This window comes from Cetorhinus maximus, chromosome 8, assembly GCF_964194155.1.
Source record: "Cetorhinus maximus chromosome 8, sCetMax3.hap1.1, whole genome shotgun sequence".
Lineage (NCBI taxonomy): Eukaryota > Metazoa > Chordata > Chondrichthyes > Lamniformes > Cetorhinidae > Cetorhinus > Cetorhinus maximus.
In genome coordinates this window covers 122,437,130-122,454,240 of record NC_135886.1, presented here as the reverse complement: position 1 = coordinate 122,454,240, position 17,111 = coordinate 122,437,130, and the positions used below count along the sequence as shown (strand labels likewise).

The 17,111-nt window shown below is 42.3% G+C and overlaps 1 protein-coding gene across 3 annotated transcripts in view; it reads right to left on the bottom strand.

Moving 5' to 3' along the window:
* The window catches only part of acsl4a (acyl-CoA synthetase long chain family member 4a), a 90,785-nt gene extending 73,857 nt beyond the window's left edge, over positions 1-16,928 (bottom strand). For 2 of the 3 annotated variants that reach the window (XM_078547522.1, XM_078547528.1), the window contains exon 1: positions 16,818-16,926. The gene's annotated coding sequence lies outside the window, so the exon portion shown is untranslated. Of the gene's footprint in view, positions 1-16,817 lie in introns of all 3 variants that reach the window. The other variant, XM_078547525.1, reaches the window with a different exon arrangement.
* Between the last annotated feature and the right edge of the window lie 183 nt (positions 16,929-17,111).

Genomic DNA, 17,111 nt, shown 5'->3' with positions numbered 1-17,111 from the left:
ACATCCTCTTCTGGGCCCAGCCCAGAACCAGCCGCCCTCAATAATGATAAAAGCCTCATCCCAAACATTAGCTTGAAGTACTTCTTTTATAAACTTCAAATGGCACTGAAATAAACAAAACCATGCTCTTCTCTCCAACTCCTTTACCCCCTCCCCAGGCACTGTGTGTGCAAAATTTTCTTTCCTGGCTATCACAGTGCATCACACTGCTGCTTCGTAGGAGCAAGATGAAAACTACCATTGCATCTTAGAACTTCCTGCTCCTTTTCTTGCCAGCTGTGCCTGATGTGGTTCAGGTACACTGTGGGCTTTGTGGTTTAACAGGAGTAGAGAGAAAAACCCAGCTGTCAGACTGCCAACTCTCAGGCAAAAATCATCAGCACCCAATGCAATGGTGACGTTTTGTAAGTGTTAAATGACCAATTTCCCTTTCCACAATTGTGATAATTTTGAACTCTTCTTCTTTACTCAAGCAGGGTACACTGAAGATACAATAACAGCCATCCAACTGAGAAGTAGCAGACTCCCACTATTCTGCTTCAGAGCTGCAAACCTCCCTAAAAGTCTGCCTATGAATCGTATAATTTCACACTCCAAAGTCAGATCAGCTATTTTTTGTCATTGGCAAGTTTCTTTGCTTCAGCACAGTGAATATCCAAAAAAAAAAGTGCAATCTTTGAGGGAGTGAGGTTGGTGGGGTGGGGTGGGGTGGATTGGGGAGGGGAAAAGAGGATGAGAAACTCTGAAGGCGTGTGAAAACCACTTCTCCAAGTTTCTTCCTGTGATTTACGTAGTAATGAGATCTGAACCCTTAGACCATAAAATAGGGCGTAACATCACCCAGTCTGTATGATAGAACTGGTTGATTAAACACATATCCTTACTGCTTAATGTTATGCTAGTGTAAAGAAAGGGGGGAGCAGAAAACATACTTCACTTCTGTCTGCACTTATGGGAGAGAATTTTCTCCCCGTCGGGCGGGCCGATCACCACCCGTGATCGGCTGCGTGCCACCATTTTACATGGGCGGGCGAATTAAGACGCGCCCGGTAGCACTCAGTACTACCTGTGCAGGAAGGGGGGAGTAGGGAGAATCAGGGCCTGAACTCTTTCGCGCACACGCATGAAAGAGCACAGGAATCTCCGTGAGGCATGGAGCTGCCCCAGGGAGATTAATTTCAGAATGAGAATTTTTAATAAAAGGTAAAAAATAATTTACACATGTCCCCTGATGTGACAGCGTCACATGAGCTGGGACATGTTTATGAAATGCATTAAAATATTTATTAATTTATTAAGCACTTCATGAAACCTCATCCCACCCGTGGATGAGGTTTCATGAAAAGTGAGAGGGCCGTCTGGGCTCTTCGCCTGCCCCCCCCGCCAACCTTAAGGTTGGACGGGCAGCCCTGTCAAATTGGTTGATTGTTTTATTGATGGCCTTAACAGGCCTTTGACAGTCCGGCGGGCGCGCAACCGACTCCGGTGTGCGCCTGCCGAACGAAAGATCGTAATGACGCACGGTGACATCAGGACGCTCCGCCCAACATCACCACGTGTTATTTTATGCGTCGGTGTGCAGGGCCTGCCCCCACGGGCCAAACAGAAGATTCTGCCCATGGTGAAATGATAAGCTTTAAGCTGTCCTGCAGGGGAAAGCATCAAACTGAAGGCTAGGTGGAATGGTTTTATTTGGAGGGCAAGGTGTGGATGGGAAGGGAAAATGGATAAAGCACAAAGAAGAAATAAACTTTTGCAGCATTTAAGAAGCTTCAGAAAAGCTTTCAGAAATTGACAATTTAAAGGCTCAAGATAAGATTAAAAATTCCACTCAGGCACTATCCTAATGTCCTCGCACAGAACAGATTACAGAGCTAAATTGCAACCAGTGTTTTTTCTCAAGGGGTTTGCATTTATCTGATTTCAGGTCTTTATACACATTTCAACGCATTCAGCGAATGCTGCAGTCCTGGTACATCACCCTTCCCTCATAACTCAAGAGGATTGGGGGTGACATTTCTGCTGTAATAAAAAAAAGCTTCAGGGTTCAGAATATTTGTACGCATATTTTAAGCAACACATTGTCCCTGACATATGCCTAGCATACAGCACAAGGGATGTTCCGACATGGGATATTGAGGACAGCAGAGGAGGTGGAAGAGGAGAAGATTTAAAATGTATGACGTTGTTCCTGGCGGAGCAAACTAAAAGGAGCTGAATGGCTTCCCTTATCCACAATTATCTTGCGATATCACCGCAGAACATTTAGATCGCTTATTAAAAGGTTGGGCCACAACAGGAGCTCGGCTAAACACCAGTGAATGGAGTTTTATTTTTCTTCATTAATCTACCTAATGCTGGTTGACAGCCTGTTCCTGGTTTCGGAGCTCCTGCTCAATATTTCATTTCCCTGCTTTGCGTTAAGGTTAGTCCCTCTCCCAGCAACTGAGTGCTGCCTGCCCAGCCAATCAGCAGGCAGTTTATCACTCACCCCACTCTGTACGACACATATCTTCCCACCCAATGCCCGCAGGTGCAGATCACATACACCAGCCTTCCACTTACTAATGATATCAAGCAGCCAGCAAACAAGTCAAATTCAATTCACTGCAGTGGTAACGAGAAAACTCGACTCCCGGAGTATTTTAGGAAGTGGTCATTATATTAAAAGAGCACATTTAAACCCTTTCCTCTCTGTGTCTTTCTCTGCAAATAAAAAAAAGTTCTTGTGCTACAAATCTACAAAAGCCAGTAACATTTAAAAAAAAAAGGTTCAACACCAATATTTAAAAAATAATCCAATAAAACAGTATGAGATTTTAAACAAGTAGAAACTCTGTTTTAAGTTTTATTTATAAAATCTCTCTGTGGGCTGAACATAGTTCAAGAACATGGACTTGAGCTGATGATGATTTACTGCCTTTTCAAGCCTCTCTCACAAAAAGAAGAGGTCAAGGTTTTTGCCACAAGCAAGTTCTATTCCAATAACAACTGACTTCATATGACCCCTTCTAAAAGCAGACATGCTTCTTCCGTCTTGAAAATACAGTCATTCTATTCCTTAAACCAAGTTAAAAAGGAGACCTGCAGACCGATTAAGGAAAATTAGGATGTACACAACCAGTTGGCTGGAACACAGACAGCTCACAATACTCCCATCAGTTTGCTCTCAAACTGCAATATGGGAATTATTCTAATTATATCCTATGTTGCAGCAGTATTCCTCTGTAGGGATTGACTGTTTAACAGAATTTGCGGTGTCAATCAACGTCAGCCTTATGCTTTTGTCTGACCAGTCACAATCTCAAAACCTATGCCAATGTCCCATATGCACATAGAAGCAGATAGTGTGGAGAACCATATGTATTTTCAGGGTAAATTTGGCATTCACAAAACACGCCCACACACCAATCAATCTTCATTAACACACGCTCCCATCCGAGCTATTCCAACTGAATTTTGTTTTGCGTTAATACCTCAACACAGTACTTGAGTTTGTCAAAAAAAACCTACAAAGCAGTAAAGCAGAAAATGCTAATGCTACAAAGATATTATCATATATGAGATACGTCACTGTACAAAGTGGCGATGGAGGGTCAGGTAACCACACAAGACATTAAAACAATTTAAACTTGAGTTGTCAACTTCTCTTCTAAATATCTCTGTAGAGTTTGCATATCACAGCTCTTATGACCTGAATACCATAATTCATACCTACAGGTTCAGTTTCATTAGTTGATATAAAACCTGTGTAAATGCAGTTATGACCAAAGAAAGATATTTAACCTTGATAGAAAATTAAAAGTGCATCTTCATCATAATATTAGTCACACACCTGGTGCTGCAAACAGGCCTTCCACGTCAAGTCTGATGACAACTATTTCGTCAAAATTTAAAAGGAGTGCTTAATCATTCTACCACGTCATATTCCACTCAGATTCAGCAAGTGTACGCTATTCAAGATCTCAGACAAACACTGCATATGATTCTCAATATTTCTCTGAGGAGTAGTGTACAGTTGCTCACTTTATGACATGTCTCATAACAGGCATGAGACAGCAGCTCTCCCTGTTCAAATTGCCGGTGCAGTCAATGACCGATGATAACCCCTGCTACTCCTGGAGAGACTGGCTGTTAAAATGCAAGGCAGACGCCTCCTTCACACAATCAACGAATAGGCAAGGGTTAAACGAAAAGCACTATACACATTGGGCATCTTTCTTCATATATCACAAAAACGATTGCCAAGCATTGCAAAGATCTCAATTAACGCTATTATGTTTGTGACACCCAGCAGGGAGCTAGCTACAGGACAGCAATGCTATCGGATAGTTTAACAGCTTACCTCAAGCCAACTGCAGAAATATCAGCATCCCCTACTTTCCCTGCCCCTTATTTACTGTTTGCCACTTAATATTCCAGAAATGATCAGTTTTAAGGAAGGCTTCTTCCACCTTCCCACTCCCCAGCTTTCAGCAGAGTGCACTCAATGTGAGAAGTGTATAGGGAAGTAGGAACAACTGGTTATATTGCAGCATTATCAGGAAGTAAGCTATTCATTATATGTACTGACAAAAACTATTAAAGCAGTCTGATCTATTATAAGCTTCATGTTAAACAGTTAAATTCAAGGCTCGAGGGGAAAAAGCAAAGAAACAGTATTGAAGAAGGGTCTTCCAATGCACGAGCATAGGAACAACGGGCCAAATGGCCTCCCCTTGTGCTGAAATTTCTGATTGTGATACAACTTCAGCAATATTAGTATCCAACTACCCATACCAGGAACACTTTACAATCTTACACCTCAAAATCAATTTACAGAGGCAGCTCTTCCCCATTCCCCCACCAGTTTCCTTCTTTTGGTGGCTAGCAACTCATGAGGCCGGCAGCACTCCATCAACTCATCAGGAGTGATCATGTTTCAGGCAAAATGCCATTAGTCTATTCAATCATGAAAAGCAACATAATTCATTTTGCTCTCACCTTCACCTACACTGTTAGGACCACAATTTCCCACCTACGCTGTGTCTAACTCTTGCGCCTCTGCTACCTACCTGACTAACGCAGCACAGATCAAGGATAAAAACTGCACACCACCTTTCAGCAATACGCATGCTCAACAACCTGGTGCTGGTTTTACACACAATAGTTACACAGAAGTAAATGTAAGCTGATAACTGCAGGGAAACAACATTACTGGACTAAGCAGCACAATGTGTTATCAAGTGCCAGGTCCAGAATAATTACGTATGCCAGAACAGTATTCAATGCCTGTATATTTTGAAAACTATAATTATTTCAAATTAAACAGCAGCCAAAATTACTTTTCCTCGGAGATGGGGCTGAATGAGTTGAAGATATATTCCTGCCTCAGAGATTTCTGTCAATTCAAGCAATTGAAGCTGCTACCAAAAGTATCGCAAGTAGATGGGGTAAAGAAGGAGCCTGAATTGCCATGCATATACTAACAATAACACGGGATTTTTCTTTTGCTATTTACTAAGTCGTCAGACTAGAAATATATTGGAGATTTAATATTCCATTTATCTGGTAAATCAGAAAAATTACCAACATTTCCTAAAATTTTAAAATCCCTAACATCCACGGACTCACCAGCTGACTATGGATTTCAAAATGTTATATAACCTACTGTTTGGGTGGGCGATGAACGGCTCCTAGCAAAATGCAAACAAGGCCAACTATCCTCATTTGAAAGCAATTAACAGGATTCAAACAGCAATTTTAACAGGCTTCATTTTCTTCCTGAAAAGGAACATCGAGTCCATGAACAATATGCATTGGATCATAAAAAGTTTTCTTATACCAAAATATATTCCAAATAAGGGATTTATATGAATGTGTTTCCATGTTTTAAGGAGGCGGGAGGGGGCGGAGTTCAAAACAGGAAAGAAAACTGCAGTTCTTCCTCCTGTACACCACCAGCTCCACAACAAAGAGTTTTTTCTTTTATCAAATTCCAAACTAGCCTGCAAGTTACAACGGTCAAATTATATCACAGGCTAATGAAATAATGGGAACACTCGATATCCATAAATTGAGCACAGTAAAGCAAAATGTTCTTTTCACACTTGTGCCACTGATGAAAAGTCCCAAGTAGCCACTGGCAGGTGGGGAGGGGGGGTGGGGCGGAAACCAGATCATGGTTTTGAAACGCTGAATGATAATAATCCTAATTCAGCAGGTTAACAACTTCCATTGTCCAAGTAAAGGTGCAATCAGTGACGTTAAAATAAAATCAGGGCACATCAGCTGAAAATGACAGGATTAGTCAAAGGCAGTGGGAAGTCTACGGCCCAGAGAAAAACGTGAGGCAGTGCAAAACCTGTAAAGGACATCTGTTCCAAACAAGTGCCTTAGCCAGCTTGGGCGGCCCTGTTGTCACAGTAACAGCAACATCTAACCCATTCGCTACATTCAAATCTGACTGTGACCACTCTTTCATGAAATCCTCCCTCCATTAATAAAGTCAACTGTTACCGAAACAAAGGGATTGTTAATCTAGATTCCAAAGGGAGACAGAAGACATTGAAGAAGATGTTCTCAATGGCAGGCTCTGACATTAGGGTGGACATTGTGAAAGAGTAGTGGGAATAGGGCATTCTAAACTTTTGAGTGCCCAATCGAAACTGTTCAAGCTATGTGAATGTTCAATTAAGTTCTGTTTGACAAGTGTATGCACACCAAGATGGGCAACAAAGCCGCACTCAGGAACAACTTCTGTGTTGCAAGACAGAGATTTTTCAGGAACTAATTGTCTCAGCCCCGCTCCAGAGACATCCTTCTAACTAGATCAAGCTGAAGAAAACTAGTTGCTAATTATTACAAGAGCTGCTTTTCCACGAGAGATTTTTTAGAAGTTTGATTCACAATAACACATCATACAAAATGACTGATGTGGCAAGACAGGGCTGTCTTCAAGGAGGCAGCTGTTTTGTGGGGCTTCCTTCTACAGGTCATGCATTTCACTTTGTGCCAAAGGAATTTGTGCCATGTCGTCCAACCCGGACCTCCCTTTCCAATTTTCTTCCCTCTCAACAAAGCCAACTCATGCTTCCAATGAAGTCATCAGCTCATTGGTACCTCTTCTTCACGTGAGCTTACAAGGAGAGTTTGAACAAGCTTTTTACTATGGAGGGCATCAGCTGTGAATCCAATGACACCCACACTCTCAGATGTCACTAGATAGCCATCAAGAATGGAGGAACTCTAATAATGTTGTTGTCCCTTGCCCAAGGGAGGCCAAACCAACTGTATGGCTCCAAGCGAGGTCAACTATTGCAGCAGAGACAGGGAAAGGAACCTGGCACTCTCGGCTCTGTCAGCCTCAGTGGCACACCAGGTAATGTGTGGGCCACCGGGAGAACCATCTCATTATTTGTTGAACTGCAGGTCAATCCAGTCTTTACTAAATGTTCCTAATGGCTTTTTGAGAATGCTTTTGAAATTTTGTTCAGTTCTTGGAACAGATAAGCTGGTTGGATAGTCTGGACATAACGCCAGCTTGCTAGCCACAATCAGGCAGATTTTTTAAACAAGGAAAGAGTTGTTTACATTCTTGAGGGGAGAAAAACAGATCGAATTGATCATTTTTGTGAGATGCATGTTCTGTAGAAGGAAACGCCACAAAAGAAAGCTGTTTCCTTGAAGCCTACCCTCTCTTGCCACATAAGAACATAAGAAATAGGATCAGAAGTAGACTATTTGGCCCCTCGAGCCTGCTCCACCATTCAATAAGATCATGGTTGATCTTCTTGTGTTTCGATTTCCACATTCCCATCTAACCCCAATAACCTTTGATTCCTTTGCCTAACAAGAATCTATCTACCTCTGCCTTAAAAATATTCAATGACCCCGCCTCCACCACCTCCTGAGGCAGAGAGTTCCAAAGTCGCACAACCCTCAGCAAAAATTTCTCCTCATCTCTGTCCTAAAAGGGCAACCCCTAATTTTAAAACAGTGTCCCCTAGTTCTGGACTCACCCACAAGAGGAAACATCCTTTCGATGTCCATCTTGTCAAGGCCGTTCAGGATCTTGTATACTTCAATCAAATCACCCCTCACTCTCTAAATTCCAGTGGAAACAAGCCCAGTCTATCCAACCTTTCCACATAAGACAACCTACTCATTCCAGGTATCAATCTAGTAAACCTCCTTTGAACCACCTCCAGTGCATTTACATTCTTCCTTAAATAAGGAGACCAAAACTGCACACAGTATGTGCACACAGTGGTGCAGTCTCACCAATGCCCTGTATAACTGAAGTATAACATCCTTACTTTTATGTTCAATCCCTCTTGTAATAAAGGATAGCATTCCATTAGCCTTTTTAATTACTTGCTGTACCTGCATACTAACTTTTTGTGACTCATGTACTAGAACACCTAGATCCCTCTGCACCTCAGAATTATGCAGACGTCCTCCATTTAAGTAGTACTCTGCTTTTTTGTTCTTCCTGCCAGAGTGAACAACTTCCCACGTTAAACTCCATTTGCCAGATCTTTGCCCAACTCATTCAACCCATCTATATCCATCTGCAACCTCATGTCCTCTTCACAACATACTTTCCTACCTATCAGCCATCTTGTATGATGAGTTATCAGACTTTTAATAAATCTCTCATGTGGAAAAGCAGCTGTTTGTAATAATTAGCAAGTAATTTTTCTTCAGCTTGACCTAGTTAGAAGGATATCTCCGGGGCAGGACTGATCCAATTAGTTCCTGAAAAATCTCTGTTTTGCAGCATTAACTCTTGAGTACATGTCCATGATTCTCGAATTCTAGTCATGAGAGCAGATAATTTGCCAATGCTGCTCTGAAATGGGATCTCCATCAGGTGGAAGAGGCGGGGGAGTGGGGGCATAGTGGTTTAGTCACTGGACTAGTAATCCAGCAACCCAGGATAACGCTCTGGGGGGATACGGGTTCGAACCCCACCACTGCAGATGGTGAATTTTGAATTCAATAAAAGAAAAATTTGGAATTAAAAGTCTAATGGTGACCATGAAACCATTGTCAATTGTCATAAAAACCCATCTGGTTCACTAGTGTCCTTTAGGGAAGGAAATCTGCCATCCCTTACCTGGTCTGGCCTACATGGGACTCCAGACCCATAGCAATGCGGTTGACTCTGAAATAGCCTAGCAAGCCACTCAGTTCTCAAGGGCAATTAGGGATGGGCAATAAATGCTGGCCTAGCCAGCAACACCCCCATCCCATGGACGCATAAAAAAAGAACAACATCCTCGCTGAAATTGTCCCTCACCAGGTAGAAGGAGAGTACAAGACTGGGATTTCTCAAACCCACATGTTGCCACTCCTTGACAGAGATTGCTAAAGTTCCAACGCCACTTTTTTTCTTGTGCGCATTCAACTAAAATCCATAGTAACCTCAGCTGATTCATAAGATCAGTAACTTAAAAGCAAAACAAAGTACAGATATCATGCACAGAACATATCTCAGCTCATTGCAGGAAGCGCACAGGAGCAACCAGAACATCTTTGCTGTCCCACCAAGCCAAATTAATCCCTTTTTTCAGTTTATAAAAAATGGCCTTAACCAAATCCTATATAATTAGTTTCATATCTCACCAAACTGGTGAGTCACAACCTTTTAGTTTCCGTCTGAGTCAGAAGGTTGTAGGTTCACGTCCCACTCAGAGACTTGAGCATAAAATCTGTACGTGTGTAAAACCTGCCACATCTCTAACTGTTTCTAGTTTTTACCAGGGGTTACAGGCCTCACAGATGCTGCCTGACCTGATTTTTTTCCAGCTTCTTGTTTTTACGTCATTACCTTTGTTGTTCGGAGGATGGGTTCATATTCACTAAATAAGTTTGTTTATGTTTAAACATATAAATGTTTTTCACAGTCGTCACTGGCTATAATGTTATGAAATAATTTCTCAATTGTGTGCACACAGACACACGCTTATTAGGTCTTTCCCATGAAAAGAGCTTGAATTGTGCTGGACTGGAGCATACATTTGCAAATAGTGGATTTTGCCTTGAATGCCAACCCTAAACTCTATGGCCGACAGATTGGAGGTTAAACTAGCCTTGAACAGTTGAACTTTTGTTTCAGTATCAGCTGTCCTTGATACTCTAGCATGCCAGAAATTTAGAAAGCGCCAATAACCGAATCATTTTAACATCCTCAAACGTATTGCTTTGCAATGGGAATGACAAAAGCCCATGAAATATCATTTAGATATACTGCAAGGACTCAGTTGTTCAGTTAACAGGAGATGCCATGCAGCCAGTCCTGTTCTTCCCAGCTATGCAAAACTATGATGCACTGGTGGAGAATATGTATAACGCTCTGAAACCAGATAATGCTCATTTGACAAGCATAGATTTCTGCTCCTTTGCAAGAACTTGCACGTATATGAATATTTCAAGTAAAATCCCTCTATTAAAAGCAGCATAGCAGCCTCAAGGAGGGTATGTTGCGTCGTAGATCTCTCTTTAATTATTCTTTCATGGGGCATGGACATTGCTGGCTAGGCCAGCATTTGCTGCCCATCCCCAACTGCCCTCAAGGTAGTGGTGGTGAGTGCCTTCTTGAACCGCTGCAGTCCTAGTGTAGGTACACCCACAGTGCTATTAGAAAGGGAGTTCCATGACTTTGACCCAGCAACAGTTCAGAAGGCATTGTTTCACAACCCCTGCCCTGCCCCTCACATTACAGATTGTCTACAGCCTTCTTGGGGAGGAGTGTCAATTCAGATGGAGGAGGAGGAGGAGGGTTGCTCAAAGTTAAAAAGCCTTCAAGTAGAACATTAATAGCCAGGGATACTAGACAATTTGTGTTGGTACAAAAGCTTCCAAAATGGTGCACGGCATGCTTGGGAAAAAGGGGGGTGAGGGCAAGAATAAACATTTCCACATGCACGGAACCTCACACAAGCTTTGGATACATTAATGATTTGTAAATAAATTCAAGCTGTAGCACGTAATGTCAAAGTAATGAAATACCGATGTTTGTAGGTTGTTAGTATACTCACTAATGAGAAAGTCTCATTTACTCAAATGGCATTAATCTTTGATTCGTTTGCCTAGCACGCGACTATAATCAGTAGTGATGAGTGACTCACCTCAAGTCACAGTTCAGGTTTACTCAACCATTCCTATTCTCTGACTAATGGATGTTTTTAAGCATGTCAGGGACAAATCAGGTTCAAACAATGCACAACAATAACTGGCACGTGGACCAAAGCTCAACCCATTCAAAACAAACCAAGAGTGAACAAATCAAATAAAAAAAAGGTACAAGGTTCAAAAAGAAGATGCAAGAATGACAACTACCTATCATCGTACTAACTTTAAACTGGTTCAGGGTAGCCAAAAAGCTAACCGAGGGGCAGAAAGTCCACTTACACTCATTAAATGACTGATTAGACATTGGTATCATAAATGGGAGTTTGAATATTCCACAGGACCATCATCACAAAATGAGAAAAGTCCAACTGCAAGTACAAAACTCAATAACGCATTATTCCAACCAGCCAGCGTATCAGGATGACTTTGGTTAAAATGACAAAAAAAAGTCTTTACAAGCCTGAATAAATCAGTCACAAAATTTTTGGTATCCTATTTACTGCAAAGCTTGTGATAATTATCAAATGATGAATACTGTAATTCTACAAGGGCAATTCTAAGGTACCGATGGTTTGGGATCTAATTGCAACTTTAACTCTTTCACAGTGAAAATGAAAAGCTTGAGCAGCAAGAGCCGCACTGCTGAAAACCAAAATGGCGATGAGAGACTCATCAGGGGCAACTCAAAGCTGTGCTGAACGGAAGCAGGACAAATAGGACAAGACCTAGATCACCACACATGTAATAAAAGAGTGTGCAATTTGGGGGATTGGATTTTACTAAGCATTCTACATAATCCTCCTTTGGTTAAGCACCCCAAATGACGTGATTCATATGAATCAAGAAGAAACTTGGGTGAAGTCAGCTCCATTAAGGTTCTACTAATTGCCTCCTAACTCCTGGGATTGAGAACTCACGTTCGTGCAACGCCTTTAATGCAGAAAAAACATTCCCAGCTGCTAAACAGGGGATATTAAAGAAATGGGCAACAAGCTGAAGGTGGATATCAGATAAGGCTACCAAAATCTTGTTCAAAAGATTGTAAAGAGAGGCTGAAAGGATGAATGGGAGGCAGGCACATTAAGGCAGGAAATTCATATGTATAGGTCTATATAGTTGATGACACAATCAGAAACAGAGGGGTGAAAGCAAAGAGGGAAATTGCACAAGAAACCAGAAGCAGAGGAATGGAGAGTTTGGGCTGGGGAGGGGGAAATTAGGCCTGAAGGAAGTTAGAGATGGGAGCAGCATTAAATACTAGGATGAGATTATGAAATTTGAGGTGGTGATGAAACAAAAGGCAGCTAGGCCAGGGTAATGAATAAGCAGCTCTTGGTATAGGACGTGATTTGGGCAGCAGGGTTTTGGAAGAGCTGAAGATTACATGGGGTGGAGAATGGGAGGCCAGCCAAAAACTAGAGGATACAAAGGCATAAGTGAGGCTTTCATCAATACTTGCACTGAAGTATTACATAGAACATACAGAACAGAGCAGACCATTCAGCCTAACTGGTCTCACCCATGTTTATGCTCCAGGTGAGGTTCCTCCCACCCGACTTCATCTAACTCTATCAGCATATCCTTCTAATTCTTTCTCTCTCATGTGTTTAATATCAGTTAGCATGAACAACAGGAAGGGAAGTTGACTGACTGACACTAGGAATGCAGACTGGGGAGCAAGAAGCAAGCCACTTGGGCAAAATAAGCTCCAAGAGGACAAGAAGAGAAACCACAGAATGGTGTGAGCCAAGAGCCAGGGTTAGAGCAGGTTTGACTTGCTGGCCAGTGGGGAGGTTGGGGTAACAAAGGCAACTGAACAGTTAGCCTCAATAAAGAAGCTCATGAGCTCCTCATGCTGGTGAGAGTGGAGTCGCCAGGGGAAAAGGTTTGAAGGGTATGATTAGTACAAGGTGGGAGGTCCTGTGGCGCAGTGACAGGGACCCTACCTCCGAGTCAGAAGCTCCGGGTTCAAGTCCCACTTCAGGGCTCAATGGCTATGGAAGATATGGTCATAGCGTGGCCAAACAGGCTGATTATCAGCCTGTAAATCCTTCCAATAGGCCTGATGACAGACAGTAAGAGCGGGAGCATTTCCTGGTCAGCAATACTGCAAACCACTGCAGTACTTTGCCAAGCAGAATCATGGACCAATCCAATGGAAGTCCATGGTCGCCAACACATGGTAGGGTATGGTACAAGGTGGTGGTAGCTGGTGCAAGAACTGAAACTGGGTTTCTTTCCTCTCCAGGTTGAACCCTGGAGTGGAGGGAAGCCTTGACAGAAAACAACAAAATTGCACTTGTACATTAACATTTTGTTTGTGTCTCTTGGAACTTGAGGGACCAAGGCTGGAGACCATACTCGGGGGAGCTGCAAAGGTCAGATGGGTTTTATTGGGACCAAGATATCAAAGACAGAGGTGAGCAAATGGTTGAGGAGACTGACAGCTACACCTGTCATGTGGAATGCCAAAGGCTAGGCAGCTTGGAGTTGGAAAATGCTCCTGATGCACATTGGAAAAGGTGTGTGTAAATGTCGGGCAAGGACAACACTGCACTCCGCAACGATGCTTCCCCAGAATTAAATTTCCTACCAATACAGTGTTGACTTACACCCAAAAATGGGATTTGCATGAAGTAGCAGAGTATGGGCAGCACCTGTGGACCCATGTCCTGCGACTGAGTCATCACTTTCAGTAAGATTGCAAAGGGTAAAAAGTTATAGTTGAATCTTGAAGCCGAGGCAAAGATCCACAAGCTCGAGCTCCACACTTGCTGATTAGTTAGCTTGGATTCATTTGGGTTACTGTTCAGATTGCAACTTAAATATCATGGAGAACACATCTGCATCTTGGCCACAGATGTCCAAAAAAAATTAAACTTGAGTAAATACAAACAATCAACTTTACAAAGGCTGATTTCAAGGTGTTGTCTCAACTGTTCAACTATTATTCTCAGTCTATATCATTAGAGAAATAATCACAGAAATAATATCTAAAAATTGTAACACAGGCCATTCAACCCAACCATTAGTGCTTACCCTCCAAATGAGTAAATAGTAACGTTTACCCAGCCTATTCCTCCCATATCCTTATAACCTCTTTTCTTTCATCCAATCTTGAATGTCAACAACCAATAAACATGGAAGCAAATTTCACACCCTTGCAATTCCAGGCAAAGATGGTTCTCCTGCCTTTGATTCTAAATTTCACTTGACCTCATATTAATGGCCCTTGTTCTTTCTTCCTCAACTACTGGAAATAGACATCTGTCTACTTTGTTTCACGCTTTGATAATTTTTTCAACATATCTATCACACTATACCACACTTCTTTTTTCATTGGAGGAATGATCTAATTTTTCAAGTTTTCCTTTGTGCCTCACAATAGCTTAACTTCTGCATTAAGATGCTCCTTCAATGCTCTAACCACCTGTTGTATTGTCATCTTCTTTGGCTCTGTCAATGTTTGTCTGATTATGCTCTTGTGATACACCTCGAGGCGATTTACTATGCAAAAGGCACTGCACAAATGCCGAGTTGTTACTGTTGTTACTTCTGCCCTCTCTAAATTGTTTCCTCCAGCGAGTGAGTCAGGAACGTGAGTCAGGAATGAGAAATCATGGGTTTAAAACAATTGACAAAAAACCTAGAGGAAACAGCAAGGAATTCTTTTTTTCTCACACAGGATTGTTAAGACCTGGATTTCACAACCTAAAGGAGTGAAGGAAGCAGATTCCACCAGGAACTTTCCAGCCATTGGATCAGTGAGAATGGTAATTAGAAATTCTACCTGTCTATAGTGCATATTAAACTTATGTAAAGAACATCTTAGAACTATGTACAGCAGCTCGAATGTTGTTACTTCAGTCAACAGCTTATACATATACATATACATTATATAGCGTCTTTAATGTAGTAAAATGTCTCAAGGCACTTCACAGGAATGCTGTGTAATAAAGTCTGACATCAAGCAACATAAGGAGATATTGGGGCAGATATACAAAAGCTTGGTTGAAAAGGTAGGTTTTAAGAAGCACCTTAGAGGAGGGTGGAGAGGCACAGAGATTTAGAGAGGGAATTCCAGAGTTTAAGGTCTCAGGGATGCTCAAGAGGCCAGAATTAGAGGGACATATATCTCAGAGGGCTGTAGGGCTGGAAGAGATTACAGAGATAGGGAGGAGTGAGACCATGGAGGGATTTGAAACCAAGAAAGAGAATTTAAAAATAAAACAAATGAAGCATTGTTTAACTGGATGCCAATGTAGATTAGGGCACAAGGGTGATGTATGAATGGGACTTGGTGCAAGTTACAACATGGGCAGCAGAGATTTTGGATGACTTCAAGTTTAGGGAGGGTGGAATGTGTAAGGCCAGCCAGGAGCACATTGCAATAATCAAGGCTGGAATAAAAAAGGTATGGATGAGAGTTTCAGTGGCAGATGAGCTGAGGCAGGGACAGAGTTGGGCAATGGTTCAGAGGTGAAAATTGGCAGTCTCAGTGAGGCTGTCTGAAGCCGCACCTTGGGGTCAAACACGACAGCAGCGCTGGTAAGGGTCTGACAGCCTCAGACAGTTGTCAGGGAGTGGGGTGGAGTCGGTGGCGAGGAAGCTGATTTTGTGGCGGGCACTGAAGCCAGTGGCTCCAGTCTTCCCAATATTTAATTAGAGGAAATTTCTGCTCATCCAGTTCTGGATGTCAGATAAGCAGTCTGTTAACTTAGACAGTGGAGGGGTTGAGAGAGGTACTGGTGAGGTAGAGCTGGGTTGTATGTGTTCTTAGACAAAAATAAAAATAAAAATACCTGGAAAAACTCAGCAGGTCTGGCAGCATCTGCGGAGAGGAACACAGTTAACGTTTTGAGTGCGTATGACTCTTCAGCAGAATTCTTAGATGCTGTTGCTGAGGGGCAGCATGTAGATGAGGAGGTAGTGGTCAAGGGTAGATTTTTGGGGAACACCAGAAGTAACAGTGCAGGATTGGGCAGGCTCCAATTAATATAGTCACACTAATTTGTGCTGAGGACTAATTTGCACCATTATTAGGAAGGAAAAGCCAGGTTGTATGACTAAAATGGACAGACAGCTCTATCAAAGAGCCAGCACAGCCACGCCTGGCCAAATGCTTTCTTCTGTGCTCCATAATGTTATGATACAAAAGGCTAATATTGGTTTTACTAAAATCTTATACAGCATCATCATTACCTCCTGATAAACCTAGGTTTCATTAGATGTTTTCTTAAACAGCCTTATCACTCTGATTCGAAGGAACAATCAGAAAAATCCAGTATTCCCACTGCTCTCTGAATAACCATCCTGGATAGCGAAAAAAAAATTACAGTACAGGAACAGGCAGAAGTAAAGGGTAAATTGAAAACAGTGGAGCCTTTTTTTGGGGGGGGGGGGGAGGGGGGCAGGTGTGAAGAGGCGGATAAGGAAAAGAAGCGTTCATTTACCCTCTTCAATTTAAAGTGGATTTTAATTTAAACCACCACCCAACTCGAAAAACTAAGGGGAAGAGGGAAACAATGAACACTTCTCAAAAAGGCAAAATAACCTGCTCGATGACTTCAATGCGAGAATAAAATCTGCAGCAGCAGCAGCAGCCAAAGCTGGCCACGTAAATGGATTTAAAGCCCTCAGTAAATGCGGCCAGGAATCTGCCAGGAGTTCAGAAGGAAATTACACAGGTTGTACATTACCTGGCTGTATCCAGCTGCGGGCGGAGTGTATCAGGGTTCTAATTTGGAATGTGGCGCTGGATTTCACCTCAGCAACGTCCCTTCCGCATTGAGCTGCTGCTCACTCACTACCTGCAAAATGTACAACCAGAGGTTTACTGTCTGACCAGAAACGCAGGGATCGGACTCTCATCTCATGCTGATCTGGCGAGAGATGACGAGCACTTAATACGCAATGATATCCCATCACCTCTCTTTTCAAACTTGACCAGCTTTTTAATACCCATTATATGTAATATACTATAATATATATAT